General features: G+C 43.2%; 1 protein-coding gene across 5 annotated transcripts in view; it reads left to right on the top strand.

The window, feature by feature from the left end:
* Positions 1-3879: 3879 nt before the first annotated feature.
* LOXL2 (lysyl oxidase like 2) overlaps positions 3880-16194 on the top strand; it is a 97279-nt gene continuing 84964 nt past the window's right edge. The window contains exons 1-2 of one of the 5 annotated variants that reach the window (XM_073324952.1): positions 3880-3971; positions 5757-5824. The gene's annotated coding sequence lies outside the window, so the exon portion shown is untranslated. Of the gene's footprint in view, positions 3972-5756; positions 5825-13425; positions 13849-14598; positions 14903-16194 lie in introns of those variants that run through there. The other 4 variants (XM_073324947.1, XM_073324951.1, XM_073324949.1 and 1 more) reach the window with 4 other exon arrangements.

Below are 16194 nucleotides of genomic sequence, written 5' to 3'. Positions count from 1 at the left end.
CCTGGCTGGGCAGGTGAGTGACACCTAAGCCTTTAGCTTCACGGCCACTTAAATGTATCGCTCATCTCTTCCTTTTGGTCCTGTGTTGGAGAAACATGTGCAAAACAAACAAAAGGTGCAGCCGTTTTCTTAAATATGTCTCCTTAATGGGCGAAGTGGTTGGAAGACAAAGGTGGATCCCATTTGAAACATACCTGTGGAGCAGGGAAACGTTCAGCTTTTAAAACAACACCATTCATTTTACCCAGATTGAAGGGTTGGGGCCTTCAGAACGTGGAAACAAAAGAGCCTTCCTAATTATGCAGGTTTCCCCAGCACTTAGTGAAGGGGACGGACAATAGCTTTAACCAGCTTGAAGATAAACTTGATCTGGGGCACCCTGTTCTTTCTTGCTTCATTGTTCCTACCATTGTTGCTAGTAAATAATGCATGAAGCTCAGTAAAGGCTGGCGTGTACCCAGCAGTGACTTGCTATATTCCTCCCACCAGGGAACAGTCTTGGGTGCACAGCGGTATTCTGCCCCTGTTCTTCAGAGCTTTGTTTTTCTGATCCCCTCCCTCAATTTGGAGAGCAACAGATGCTTTCCCCCATAGTTGTCCCAGTCAGTGCAACATTCCCCACCCCAGCCCCTGGTGGCATCTGTAAGTTGCTGAGGGCACGGACATTGGCTTAAATTTTCAAAAGTGACTCATGATGTGGGGTGTTCTGAGTTTTAGGTGACCAGGGTAAGACACCTTGAAAGTCCTGATTTTCAGGGCACTTCTCTACAAACCAGGCCCCTTTCGGGCATTCCACATTTAGCCACCCAAACCCCCCCCCCCCCATTTTCTTTCCATTACAAATAAGTCAACCAATAAGTGAAACACAAAGTTCCATTGTTAATACTCTTGGAGTGGAGGGAGAAATTGGCAATTACTGACATGTTAAAAGTGAATCATCTTTCACCTAATTTCAATACTGTCTTACTGTGGATGTGGTGAAACCAGGACAGTTCAGTGTCATTCTATCTCCCTGTTCTTTGGCTGTTGCGAAGAGAGATGGAATATTTAGCCATCGGCTGCAGTAGTGTTAACACAATTTCCATTACCTGAAAGAGTAAGGATCGATTACACCCAGCTCGGCCGCTCCCACTCTGATGCGTATGACCAGATTTTCAGAAGAGCCATGCACTCGAGGTGCTGAGCCCTTTTGAAAATATGTCCGTTTATTTAAGTGCTTAAATGTGAGCTAAAACCTTCTGAATATCTGGACCCAAGTGTGGGTGCTGAGCATTTTGGAAAGTCTTGTGAACAGAGTGACAGCCTTCAGGGGAAGGATGGTCCAGTTGTTAGGGCAATAGCCTAGGACTTTGGAGACCCAAGTTCACTTCTCTCTCACACCATAGATTTCTTGTGTAACCTTGGGCAAGTCACTTTGCCTCAATTCCCCATCTGTAAAATGGGGATAGTAACGCTGCTCTACCCCACTGGGGTCTTGTCAGTATAAATACATTACAGCTTGTGAAATCCTCAGGTACTAGAGTGATAGAGGCCAGATAAGTATCATACATAGAACTTTTTAAAAACAATTTGCATCCTATAAAGTGGTTTGGCTCCCGTTTTTGATTGTTCCCCCTGCCCCGAACCCCAAATGCACACATGGTCTTCTCAAAACAAGGAGTGCGTCTGTGGACAGGTGATCCTCACAGAGGCTGTCATTCAGCTTTGAAGAACCATCCCAAGGTTTGGGATCCCCAGAGGGTTTGCACATGTTGAGAAGATGCTTTATCCAGATTTGGACACGTCCATGCTTGTTGCTGCTTTTCCGATGTAGCGTCTTGGTCAGCCCCTAGCTGACCAAGATAAATGCTGAGTGAAAAAGACAAACTGGCGATGGGGAGAAAACGCAGGAGTTGATCAGTGTTGAGGGATCAAATAGATGTCAGTCTTGGGTATCTCTGGAAGTTATCTGCTCTTGTTCTTCACTTGCTTACTGTTTAGATTTTACCTTTCGTGTTTGTTGTTTTGTATTGCTGTAGCATCTTGCTGTGGGCCATGACCCCATTGTACTAAGTGCCATAGAAAAACAGACTATTCCCTCCTAACTACCAAGTATCTTAATATCACAGGCAGTCCAGATGGATGTTTGTTAGGGATCTCGAAAGCTCTGAGTGCTCTGTGGGGTGGACTGCACCTGTTGGCCCCCAATTCCCTGCTAGAATTAGCCTGCAAGGTGGAGTATGATCTGAGCCTACAGAAAATAAATTCCATCTTTCTAGGGGCCTGACCCTATGAGGGGCTGAACACCCTCCATTCACTGGCCTTGTCTACAGGAGCTGTTTCTTCTCCAGAGTTCTCTGCAGTTGCTAACACTGATACAGCTCTGCCGGAGAGAATATTAATGTAAACATGGTGTCAAGGCATTTTTTACCATCGTGTCCTCTAAGTTTGCTCAGAGCAAGTCTTGGTGACGTGGTAATAAACTCTCACAGCCATTGATACTTTGCCTACATTAGCGCTCCCACCAGTGGAGCTGAGCTGGTGTGACCCCAGTAGGAAATTTGAGGGGCAGAGGAGGCAGGTGTAGGCAGCCCTGGTGAGCTCAATGCAAATTAAGGCTGCTCAGCTCCCCCCCCCCCCGACTTCAATAGGATTTGAGGATGCTCAGCATCTGGCAGGACTGGTCCAAAAGCCCGTCTCCCCGCAATGCTCCCCTACACCTTTGTTTCCCACCGTTATCCCTCAGCCCATTTTCACAGCAGCACGAGCTCCCTACAATCTGCTGATGCCATTTGCGAGGAGCATCTTTCAATCCTTTACCAGGCCTTGAACTAGTTGTTACAAGTTCAGCCTCTTGCATAAGAGCACAATTAGCAGAGACTCTCCTAGTTTAGGTGCGATCTGTGCTTGTCACAATGAATCCACACCAAATTCCTCAGCACGCAGGTTTCCATAACTTTTTTTTGGGGTGAGGGGAGAATTTGTGTGTCCCAGAACTCCTACATTTATGCTCATCCCATGGTGATGGCATTACCCATGCAGTCTGGAATAGAGCCTCTTGTTGTTTCTGAGCCAAATTCAGCAGAGACATAAGGAGTACTGTAAGTTACACATTGGGTGTAAGTAGCAAGGCAATGTAACTTACACCAGTTTGGCCTCCTGTAGATGTCACCCTAATTGAGCAACGTACACACTGAGGGGAGCAAAGAAAGGTTGTGGCAGAACAAGAAACGGACAGGAAGTGTAAGAAAAATCTGCCACCATCACTTTAGTTCATGCTGCATTATCCCCAATGCTCCTGCATTCAAATTTAACCTTGATGTAACTGTCTACAGCTGTAAATTGCACCCATAAAACACTGAGTTTGCAAACTGAGGTGCAGGTTGCACAAGTTTGCCCCTTGCATCTATTTTTGACCAATTTACACCCAAAGGGCCTGATTCTCCTCCCTCATCAATTCTCATGCTGGTGTAATCGCATTGCCTACAGTGGAATGACCTCTGATTCTCACTGGGGTAGGACAATCAACCCCCAAAAGCAGCTTTAGTCAGTGTTTAAGTCCCTACTGAATTTGGCCCAGTGGGTGGAAGAAAACGTTTAATTTTTGCTGTGTTGTGTTGAAATGTAAAGCTCCACATACCAAAGGATATTATTTATATAAGGAGAACTGTTTCCACCTAGTGGTAATTTGTCTCTTTGCACCACTATAAGGTCTCCATGGAAGGGGTGCTAAATTCCCAGTAGCACTCCCAGGGCCTGTTTGCTAACAAATGACTTTCCAGTCTTCTATCATATTTTCCTAATTGCCGAAGTGATCATTCGGTATGGATCAAAGCTTAATTTCCAGAAGCCAGTTTCTAATTGTTTTTTGTTTTTTTTGTATTCTAATAGTACCTAGAGGGCCCGGTCCAGAATATTTTACAATCCAGGAGCCTGATTCTGTGGGTGCAGATGGTCTTAAGTGCCTTATAGCATTGTGCCCTAAATAGATGGTACATTTCCCATATATAAGGAGTATTAACAGTGTCATACCTATTGTGGTCCTATCAATTGACAACTACCAGTGTTGCTAGTCCTGGTGAGCCTTGCAAGATTAGGTGTTCTTCCTAAAGGCCCAGCTCCTGGAGTCACATGATTCTCAGCTTTCATTTAAAAAAAGTAAACTTCTAGCCTCTGTGGCTGCAGAGAAAATCTTGAAAACATGACCCTAAAGACTCAAAAACCAGACAGGAAACAAAAAACCTTCAAAATGTATTATATTTTAAATCTTATTTTAAAAGCCAATCTCATTATTTTTTGGAACTTAACTTGTGATTTTTTTTTTTTAAACATTAAAGGTTGACAGTACTATATGGCATTGTTGGTTTTCATTTCCTCTACAGCCACATTATACTCTCAATATCATGTTGTTTTTTAAAAATACATCTGCTGAATCTGTATCCAGCATGTAGGCCCCTCTCTGACATCAGTGATAAGAAAATTTCTCTTCCACGAGCGTTGCCTTGTCTCTGGAAGGCGCGAGAATAAAAAGTCTCCTTTAATGCCTACACTGAGCTCATTTCCTTGATTAAAGGCCATGATACTCCAGAGGCTGTGCCTTTCAAAGGAGTTCCTGTTTTCATCAGTGTACAGTGGGTTTTCATAATGCCCATGGGAGAGTTCTTTCTCTGAGCATACCAAGGGAATTTGGAGGGCGGGGGCAGGCTGGGCTCAGACACATACCAAGGTACTCCAGGAGTGATAAGAGGTTAGGAGCCTTGCAGCTGTTGCCTTCAAATCTGTTTCGGAATATCAACAGTTTTATTGTGTTTTGCTTTTATTAGTGGTGCTTGTGCGCCCTCTGCATTATGTTTATTGCCATATTTCCCATGGCATGTGGTTTTAGTTTATAGCGGATTGCTTTCTGCAATTGATTCATTTCCCTGTCTGGAGGAATATTACAAATATTGCCATTGGAAGACCCAGTGGCACTCGGAGTTGTGTGCAACTCTTAAACTTTTTTTTATTTAATTTTTTTAAACTAAAGTTCATGGTTTGGCAGAACTTTTGTGGTCTTCAGAAATGTTTATTTCCCTGAAATCTAGCCTTTTGTTTTCCAGTGGAAATTTAATTTTAAAACAAATTTCTCTCTAACCACTAGAGGCCTGTGCTATGCAAGCAATAAAGGGTATTGTTTGGAGGTAATTCTTCCAGGCTCTTAGGATCACAAAAAGAACATGGCTTTAAAAAACAAAATTATTATTAAGGGTAGCAGCAAGGGGACTCAACTGAGATGAGAGCCGCCGTTGCATAAGGTGCTGTACAAAACATAGTAGGAGGGTCCCTGCTTTGAAGAGCTTATGATCTAAACAGACAAGACAGGCAGACAGTGCAAAAGGAAATATTTTCCCCATTTTACAGATGGGAAATGAAGGTACACAGACAGTCTGTGGCAGAGCTGGGAATTGAATCTAAATTTCCTGAATGCAGTACCATAACCATAAGATATTCCTTGCTCTCCAGCACAGCACCAGTCTAGGACATGTATTTTGCTAACGCCACTTTGAAGAAGAACCTGAAAAATGATGAGTGTTTTCTTCCCTAAATCTAGAAATCATCACTTTTTTGGAGCAGGTTCAAGGTTTTGTAAACGGAATTCTTCCATTCCTAAAAGAAATGCTTCCAACTAAACTAGGAGCTCCTGGGGAGCTTTACACCATATTAGATGAGACACCAGTTTTGCACTAAACCTCATGTTACATTTAATAACCTTAATTTGTCAAATTATTGTTTTACAGATGAATGATGTTGGTTGAGAAATGACAATCCTACGTCAGAAACAGTTTCAAGTTCTCCATGTTGCAAGGTGAGATGGACTCTCTCTTTTTGCTTGCTGTTCCCCTTTTCGAAGAGGTCTGGGTACAGTCCTGCAATCGGGGAATGGGTGGGATTTTCTGGATGCACAACACATGCAGGACTGGGCCTTGGTTGCAGCCAAAAGGCCAAATCCTGCCACCTGTCCTTGGTCCTCAGTAGGAGATGAGGATGCTCCGCGCCTTGAATGGCTGAGCCTGAATTTCCAGCAAACTCCTCCCGCATACAAAATCTCACCGTTCTTCCATTTTTGGGAGCAGACTTTGGTTTACATAACTCATCCCTACCCCTTATTTATCTTCTGAAAGATGGTTCAGACAAAAGCAACCAGGTGTCAGTGGTTTGCAGGAAAGATGTTGCATTAAGCCTTTTCATTGGGAGATTCCTTGGGAAGATTGGCTTTCAACAGCTGACTATCTGAGTCAGTCCTCCAAAGATGGCACGGGTCTATGAATTGCTCTTAGGGGCTGAGTATATAAAAAAAGGTCCTGGCCTTTTGGTCTCTGATGCTTCAGTCCTTCCTGACCTGGAGAAACAGGAAGTTCAGACTCCAGTTGGGAAAGATCAGTGTTATCTGATCTCTTATTTCCTTTAACATCTGTGGCATGGAAGATGTATAAACCCACTTTGTCCTAAACTGGCTTCTCCCTTATTCGAGTGAAGCACTGTCTGTGACTGACCAGGAGCAGCTGTCTCATGTAAGATTAGTAATCTGGGGTCCGAACTGGTTCTTTCTGAGATGTCCCCAATACAGAAATATATCAGTGGCCAGGATTAGGCAAGTTCCCAGAATTCTGCCTTTCGATGTGATGTATATTCAGGTTTTGTTCTTGCTGTAGTGTTAATCAAGTATATTGCCTTTTTCAATGTCAGAGACGATTTAAGCTAAGGGGGTGGGTAGGAGGCAACATTGTCCGGTGGATAGGACACTAGACTGTGAGTCAGGAACTCTGGGTTCTACTCCTGGCTTTGCTCCTGGGCTGCTGGGTGACGTTGGGCAAGTCACTTTGCCTCTTTGTGCCTCAGTTTCCCCTCCCGCTCTTTGTCTTGCCTGTCTAGAGAGACTTTGCATAGATTCTGTTCTTCAGAGTGGGAAGTTTCACTTATGATGTATTTGTACGGAGCCGAGCACAATGGAGCTTGCCCCTCAGCTGCATTTTCTAAGAGCTGCTGTAATACAAACGAAGTGTTTGGCCATTGAGGCCCTAAAATTAACTGTGGTGACATTTATAATATATATATATATATATATTAAATAAAACCAACCCTATCTAGTTAGATTGGGGGTTGGTTTTACTCTTTCTGTTGCTCAGCTGGAGAATCAGAGTTGTGCTTTAATTAAAAACTCTGCACAGCAGCTACAACTTCTAATCCTCTGGGATCTTTCTACGCTAGGTGAAAGAGTTGTATCTGAACGCTCTAGCATTGTCAGTGTTGTTTGTTGTGAAAGAACAAACAGTCCACTAGAAAACCATTCCCCTTGCTGTGTAGAAAAGATCCATCCTACTCTGTAGTGTTTTTAATTCTAAAGTGCCTCACTGTCTGTTTGCAGACAGCACTGTTGAAATGCAGCCACTTCTGGGGTGGAGGGTAATGTTGCACAATATTGGGTGGAAGGGAAGATTTGGTCAGGGAGATCGGCTCAAAGCCACCACTACCTTCTTCTGTTAAAGTCCTATTGAATTTTATTGGCATTGGGGTGAAATAAATCACCATGTCTTAAATAGGATTTGCTTTGTGCATAGACCTTTTAGTGGCTCGCTTCACAGAGGTGAATTGCTCCTTCTAACAATAAGGACCAATAAAAATGTAAGAGGATTCTATATTAAAAAAAAAAAAAAAAGCTTAATCAATTTTATTAGAGAATGACATCCTGTCTCTAGTTTTCTTAAAGCAGGCTATGAATTCTAAAGCAGGGATATAGTTCTCAAATTTAAATTGTACTGGCATTCTCTGTAAGGGCCAACTCTCATGAAAAGCGCCACGGCATCTTTAATGCTCCTACAGAGCGGGTAGCTCCTTCTGTTCTTAAGGTATTATCCAAGCAATCTGTGCACAAAGTAACCTTCACAGAGCTCAGCTTATCTGCTTTGTGAATATGAGGGGCCGAGGCGACCTAGGTGAGATTTGAACCTGTGGCTCCAGGGAGTCTAGATAATGAAAACACAAGGTTTAGACTACTAAATCATCCCTCCTGGTGTTGAGAATGAATTGAAGTTTGGAGAGGAATGATCAAGGGACCGGCTATCCAAGATAAGAGAACCAATGGTGTGTAGCTAATTTCTGCAAGCAGAGACCATGACTGCTGATGCAAATCTGGTATTTGCTTGTCCACATGGTAAGTTTTGTGTAACAGTTTTGTGTAACAGGGTGCAGTTGTGTTTTGTGTTTGCAGTTGCTTTGTCCCATCTTTAAAAAACTGAGCTTCAAGTGTGTATGCTCTACTATTGCATGGATTGGTTCTTGGCCCTACGCTATTTGACATTTTTATCAATGACCTGGAAGAAAACAAAAAAACGTTACTGCCAAGGTTTGCAGATGACACATAGATTGACAGAGTGGTAAATAATGAAGAGGACGGGTCACTGATACAGAGCGATTTGGATTGCTGGTAAAATGGGTGCAAGCAAACAAGATGTGTTTGAATATCTCCAAATGTCAAGTCATGCATCCAGGAATAAAGAATGCAGGCCATACTTACAAGAAGGGGGACTCTCTCCTCGGAAGCAGTGACTCTGAAAAAACCTTGGGGGTCAAGGTGGACTATCAGTTGAACACGAGCTCCCAGTGTCATGCTATTGCCAAAAGGCAAAAGCAATCCTTGGGAATAACGAGTAGAAATAGGGGGGTTATTTTACCTTTTGTATTTGGCACTGGTGCAATCACTGCTGGAATAATGTGTCCAGTTCTGGTGTCCTCTCCAATTTAGCAACATCTTCCTTGAATTGTGGAGTCAGAGAAGAGCTATGAGAATGATTAAAGGATTAGAAAACCTGCCCTGCAGTGATAGATGCAAGGAGCCCAATCTATTTAGTTTAACAAAGAGAAGATTAAGGGGCGACTTGATCACATTGTGTAAGTACCTGCATGGGGAACAAAACTTGGTTAATAAGCTCTTTGATTTAGCAGACAAAGGTATAACAAGATCCAATGGCTGGAAGTTGAAGTGAGACAAATTCAGGAAATAGGGCACAAATTTTTAACAGTGAGGGTAATTAACAATTGGAACAATTTTCCAGGGGTTGTGGTGAACCAACCTTCCCGGTGGTGGTAGGTTAGAATAAAAGACCGCTACATCTGCTTTAGAGCAACCCCAAAGTTTCAGTCTCATTTTGTTTGACCTTCACTTACCTAACCACTTCTTTAGGCAACAGTTGGCCGAGATGGGATACAAGCGCATAAGGGATGTTAATCCTTGTGCTTCAGGACACAGGCCAACCACTAAGTGATAGGGCTAAGGGAGAAACTTCCCCTATGGACAGTTTACTCTGTAAACATCCGTTAGGTGGCAACTTACCCCTTTCTCTGAAGCAGCAGGTAGGGATCACTTTGGAGAAAGGATATAGGTTTCGATGGCCCATAGGACTGGCAAAGCCAGTGTTCCAAAGAGTTTTGCGGGACCTTGGTTTAGTCACTATAAACAGCCTTCTCTCTGTGATGACTGTTTATGTTGAAAACAAATTCTGAACAGCATTTCTTTCCTGCAATTGATTGCATTTTGTGAGAGAGTACTTGTGGCACCTCAGAGACTAACCAATTTATATTGGTTAGTCTCTGAGGTGCCACAAGTACTCCTTTTCTTTTTGCGAATACAGACTAACACAGCTGCTACTCTGAAACTTGTGAGAGAGTGACTTTCATGTTTGTGAGTTGTCTCAGTCTTGGGCCTTAACCAGAGACAAAAATTAAAGGGGGAACGCCCAACAAGTTAGCACACGTTCAGCATTTTGCCGGTAGGTGTGGTACTGAGCTCTAGCTGAGCAACTCCTTTTAGATAAAAGACAAGAACTTTCCTCAGCAGGATGCTTATATGGCATTTGTCTCCTATATCCTCCCCTGACCTCTTTTGCACTTGGGCATGCTGCAAACATTCCTACTGTGGACAGTCAGATTTCTGTGTGCCTAAACTGGCAGACGCTCACACATTCCATTCTCTGACCAATTTAGCTTCAGTTTCCTGACAGCATGAAGTAGATTTGCCATTTGGAGCTTATGTTGAGACACATTTTTGCTTCGCTGGTCCCATCTTAGTGAGCTGAGCCCCCACTTTGAGCTTTAGACCACGAGGTGGCACTCTAATCACTGGTGACTCTGAAATGCTGGTTTATATTATCACTGTTTTTTCATTTCTTGACTACCAGTTCCCAGTGCTGAAGGGAAGAAAATGATCAAGGTGGAAATTGGTAGTATCAAGGGTCCACGGGAGCATAGCTATTCAGCTGTCTTGCTGACATGCCCCTGATTCATGCTGTTTTACTTTCCTCCTTAAACTCTTCTTAACTCTATCCTGTCAGGCCAGAGGTTTAACTCTAACTCGGTTATGTTGTTGGTGTGGGTTTAACTCGCTGCATGCTCACCTTCTGCATTGCACCAAGAAGGGAGAGGCTTTTCTTTTAAAGTGTTACAGGTTTTTTTAATAAAGCGCAAATTACATATGAAAGATGTTCCCTCATGCAGCACATAACCCCGTATGATGCTGCCGGGTGATCAGTTCAGTGATCTGTGATTATTCAAAAAGAAAGCACTTCCTGCATCATCAACCTTGGGTTTCATCAGAGGTCTCCCATCCAAATGCTAACCAGGCCCACCCCTACTTAGCTGAAATCTAATGTGATAACAGCATAAGGCGTCCATAACAACATTTGCTGCTTGATTGCAGGTGAAGCGGTAAAGTTTTGGTATAATGGTAATAGAATTTAGAATGAGTGGTGGACAGAGCAGCAACTAGCTGGGAAGAGAAATAAGAGAATGGGAGACGAGTGGTTGAGATCAAAGTACTGATCAAGGTGAAGACAAATGTCCATTGCACTGAGAAGAACAAGGTCAGCTTGGAGAAGTCTCCATCCACGAGTGGCTGGTGCAGTTTATTAGGAATCTGGTTGTATTCTTCCTAATTATGTAGTAGTTTGGTACTAACTGCTGGCTCGTACTGCTCATTCCTTAAAGCTCTGTTCTTTCTCACCGCAGCTGAGCCAATTTTGCACTTAGCCCATGGAGTTCCTTAAACATCAACATTAAGTGTGAGCAAGAAACCCCCACCGGGTGTGGGGGGGGGGTGGGGAAAGCATTATGAAACACTTTTTTTTTTTAATAGAATATGTGCAGCTGTATGAGAATACAGGGCTTCCTGGCCCAAGCTATAACCAAGTTACCACCATCTGAGGGCTGCTCTGGTATCCGGGGTGTGAAATGAATTGGTGCTGACACTCCAGTCGGGTCCATGTCATAAAACTACCAACTAGGTGACTGGCACTGTTGTTGTTCGTTGCGTTGGGTATTGCATTAGCACCCAGAACCCAAAGTCATAAACCAGGGCTCCATTGTGCTAGACCTGTACCAACACAGAGCAAAATGATGGTCCCCAATTTAAATAATTGCCTCCCTTGTTGCTTACTTAATAGAGAGGCCAAGGATTGAATGGGTCGCAGAGACCGAATCCAGCTATTACCCCTACTGGTGTGAGTGTGAGGCACATTGCCCCCTTGGTATGGGGAAAACTTCCTTATTGTTATCCATGCTGTATCTCTTTGGTGGATAAGGAATCTGCCTGTAGTGATGGGCATTATATCAAGATCTAAGCTGACACAGTTTTGCTTTTAAGGAGGCAGCAGTTAATATTAAAATCACTCCAACAGAGAGATTCGTGGTGGAAATGAGCAATATGTTGTCTCTGCTTTATGATTGCGCTAAACAACATTCAGATGCTTGCTCCAGGGTAAGAGACCTAATGAGAGACTGATGGTGCTTCACAGGTTGACCTGAGTCCCAGATAGCTGGAATGGATAGTTTAGTAATACTTCTCCCGAAGATGAATCGGGAACAGACAACTGATGGTTGCAATCACAAGGCCACTGTGAAAGGAATAATGGCCATATCTGGTGTAAATAAATGATGTTTTAGAAATGAATGGGGCTCTGCTAATTGACAAGAAGCAGAGAAATAGCAGAAATCCTATGCAAGAGTGTGTTCTCTCACACTGATAGGCTGACTGCTGGAAATGTAATCAGAGGTTTGGGTTAAGCGTTTTAACTTTTCAGAATAAGTGAATGAATTTGGAAATGAATATAGAACGGGGGGGGGGGATCAAACCCTGAAGAATGTGCTGAAGGAGCAATCCTGGGCTGGCGGGGGCTGTGCATGTGGAGTGGGGGTGGAATGGATCGCCAGCAGGTCTTTTAATACTTTAGGGTCTGATCCAAAACTACTGAAGTATCTGGAAAGTCTCCCACAGACTTAATGGGTCGTTTGCTCAGGCTCTTAGTTCTCGACTTCTAGTTCTTTTCTGAAGGTCACCCTTTGCAAGTCCTACCTATACCCATTTAGACTGAGGAGTCGGTAATCCAGCGCCTATTGACTTTCAGTGGGATTTGGGTTCTTAAACACCCCTAGTTTCCTTTGAAAATCCCTGTATCAGAAAACAGGTTTTCTGTTCCATGGGATATACTGCAATATCAAAATTTTTGTTCCAGCTGAAGACATAATGGTGAAATTTCCCATGGAATGCAAATTCCAGAAGTGTTTGTTTGAGATGAGGTTGAAAGGGTACCATATAAAATATTAAAATGTTCTATTATACAAGTCAAAATGAAATCAATTGAAACAAAGTTGAAATGAAACATTTTAACATTATCGACAGAAAATGTTTTAACTTCCTTCCATCAGAAACTTAGATTAAATCAACGCATTCCCACAAAATGTTTTGATTTCAATGAAACTGCATTGATGGAAAACTGTTCCATTGCAATTTTTTGACCAGCTCTACCCAATATTATTCTTCAAAGGCTCCAACTGAGAACTGTTCAGATGAGAACTGAATTTAAACCTCTCCAGGGCTCAGGGATCTTGGTTTAGCCTGGCCTATTAGAGAGAGAGAGCGCGAATGGTGAAATGTACATTTTTAACACCCCCTGCCCCAACTCTCAGGTGTATTTGGGTTCAGTGGCTGAGGATCTCTCTGAATTCCATCTTTTTAGTGCTCCTGTACCTTCAGGGGTCAGTTTTTTGATGGAGGGGAAATACAGCTTTAACGAGAGCTGGCTAATCCCCCAGGCTTCAGACTTTCTGGAGTAACTGATGATGCAGATCCAGAGGAGAGAGATACATAGTCCGTGAGTAATGCCTCAGGTTTGACTATCCTTGCTGTGAAAAACAGCACAGAGCTGGAGGTGCTAGAGAGGGATGAACATAATGCCAAACGGGTTAAAGTGAGATGAGACCTACACAAAAAAACAGCCTTGGAGGAGGAATGCTGCAAGACTAAAGCCCTAGAAAGGGAGGTAATTATAACGGATGCTTTGCTGTGTCTTACTATGTGTTTGTACAGCACCCAGCACAACGGGACCCTGAACCCCATTGGAGTCTCTGGGCACTACAGCCATATAGATATTAAATAATAATACACAGTAAAGTGATCCTGAATGGTCTGTTCTTTAGTGGCCTCCTGGAAAGCAGCTCACATTCCCTGTTCACCTCCTTAGCTGCAAATCATTTCAGTGCAGCGCTCAAGGAATGCCACAGCTCTCAGATTACAGCAAAAGCCCATGATATCACCCATCAGCCTAGCTGGTGTGTCTGAGCTTGGAGGGGGTGGGCCCTGGGAGGGGTTTGCTTGGATAACTCCAGTGAAATTTGCCAGGAAGAAGCAGGACCAGGATTTCTGCAGCACATTTCCCTGGCTGCAGAGTATTTCCTAAAGGAAAGGGGACCCTCAAACTGAGCTCTCTCTGCTCAGAAGAGGCACTTCAGTGCAAAGAGAGCAGAAGGAACTGAGCTCATCCCCCACCAAAGCATCTCCAGGTAAGTGCAGTCCTGCTGCATTGCAATCCAAAGAGTGGCCTTACTATTACAGAAGTAATGCCAGAGTGATTTGTGTGGGTAACTCTTTTTGATGTTGTTTGACAGCCAACTTAAACCAACCACCTAGCCTGTGTCGGGGCTGAAAGTCAACCTCACTACTCTTTGAACTTCTTTTATTTCTCCAACTTCAGTTGGTTATTTAGCATCTACATCTCAAAAGGAGGGTGAGGGTGGGGAGAGAACCAGTAAAACAGATCGTCTTGTATTCCTTTGGAAACTTGTTCTTAAAAAAAAAAAAAAATTCTGCAGATTTTCTCTGTCACTTGGTAAAGATGTTTGTGGTCAGGTAAAACTTTCTCCCCTGTTCGCTTACAGGAATGAGTTGGGACTGAACTAATGAAGTGGAAAAGCCGTGTTACTAAATGCCTGCAAGTTGAGACAGCGTAGATTCTGTAACACTTAGCCTGTACCTGAGTGAGTCTAGGAAGCTACAGTCCATGCAATAACCTCTGCGTAAATGTCACCCATTTAAGACTTCAGAAGCAGTTTAATGCCTCTCCAAAGGAAATGTTGAAAAACAAATGTTCCCCATCCAGGAATGGTGTGAAACAGAGATCTATTTTCATAAGAGGACGTTTCTTTCTGTTGTGCTAAGATTCAGTTGAATCTGAGCTGACACTCTGTTCTTTGAAGCGTGGTCCTTGCACTGAACAATTCTTTCTTTAGAGTGACCATATTATCCCGAGCTCACACAGCTGTCCCAGTAGGATTTAGGATGACTTTCAATTTGTGAGTATCATGAGAGAGAATTGTGGAGTGTTGCCTAGAGGTGACACCAGATGCGCAGTTAAATACAAGCGAACAAAGCTTCAGCATTGAAACTTGTGAAACCTCTTTCTGGAATGAATGCTGCTCTTATTTGGAGCCTGTGCTGAGGATGTTAGAGAAGCAAACTACTCTTCTTTTTTCAGACTAGCGGCTACTACTTAGCTGAAAACAACAGGTGTTACTGTCTGCAGCGCCGGAGGAGAACCTGAGATCAAATAGTTTAGAGGTGAGCTTAAAGCAATACTTGCCTCAGTTATCTGGGAGTATAGGGAGAAAACCAATTCGCATCCCAGAGGAATCGGTTCATAAAGGTAACGTTGTGCTGTTTTCAGACAGCTGCTTGATGGAGACTGGAAATAATTTGCTTTTGGCTTTCCACTCATCGGTTTAATTGCACCCACGTTATACCACCCACATAGTGTCTCCTTAGGTGGAGGTTACAGTGCTGTTACAAATCAGACAACGCAAATATTGGCATGAGCTATTGTAACAGTAGAAAATCTAACCAGAAACCACATCTTTCTGGATAGTATGCTTGCTGGTTGTTGCTGCATGATAACAGATCTCATCTGGGCTCGCTCAGTGTTACGTGAGCTTAGACAACACGTGAGAAAAGGGCGTTCTTTTTTAACATTCGCTGTAATGTTTGAGACAGTCAAGTGGAGATAAGCGAGTAACAGGATGACCCTTTAAGATCACATATGATACGGAGAGATCTAACATAGAGTCTTTCCATCTCTGGCACTTCTTGACTACTGGCAAATAAAGAGTACATCTGAAGGAGGTCTGCAGCCCCGTGCTATGGTCTTGGTCAAATCTGACAAGCTAAGCAGAGGCTATCCAGGTTAGTGCTACCGAGGAAATCCAGCTGCTGCCAAAAGTTGCCCTATGTGGCATTCCATCCCTGAGACAATCACCCTCCCGCCCACCACTCATGTTGTTAAATGATCTGTGCTTGCTGCTGTAGGTGCTGTCTTTTGCATGATGAAATAAAACTGATCTCTAGGGCTCGTGTGGCCTGGAATTCTCCTAAATTCTCCTTCCAGTTTCATGTGTAATCCAATTATTAATTCTTATCCTAAACTTTTTTGCATGGTGTTGCCATACACTGTTAAACAGCTGCCATGTTCCACCCTAGAAATGGCTTCTCTTCAGTAGTAGGTGGCATGATTGCACAGCTCATCCGTCAGTTTGTTTGTAAAGCACTTCAGGATGAAAGGTGTGACTGTATAGAAGTGTGAAATGCTCTAGGAATGGGGTGTGTGCCTAGATACGGTGTATACTGTGAGTGTGTCTAAATATACGTCGTGGGTGAAATTGATGCATAGTATAAGCCTCTTGAAGTCAATAAAGTTCCACCAATAATTCATTTGATCCAGTGTTTGAGGATGTACATAGATATTTATAAATATACAGTCTGCAAATAGTCAATGGCAAAATAAATATGGAAAGTAGATATATAAAAAATTAAGAATCAGACCAAGTCCCAGACAGAAAACTCTAGTGAATTTTGGAGAG

Source organism: Lepidochelys kempii, chromosome 26 (assembly GCF_965140265.1).
Source record: "Lepidochelys kempii isolate rLepKem1 chromosome 26, rLepKem1.hap2, whole genome shotgun sequence".
Classification (NCBI taxonomy): domain Eukaryota; kingdom Metazoa; phylum Chordata; order Testudines; family Cheloniidae; genus Lepidochelys; species Lepidochelys kempii.
This window is presented reverse-complemented; position numbering and strand designations above follow the sequence as displayed.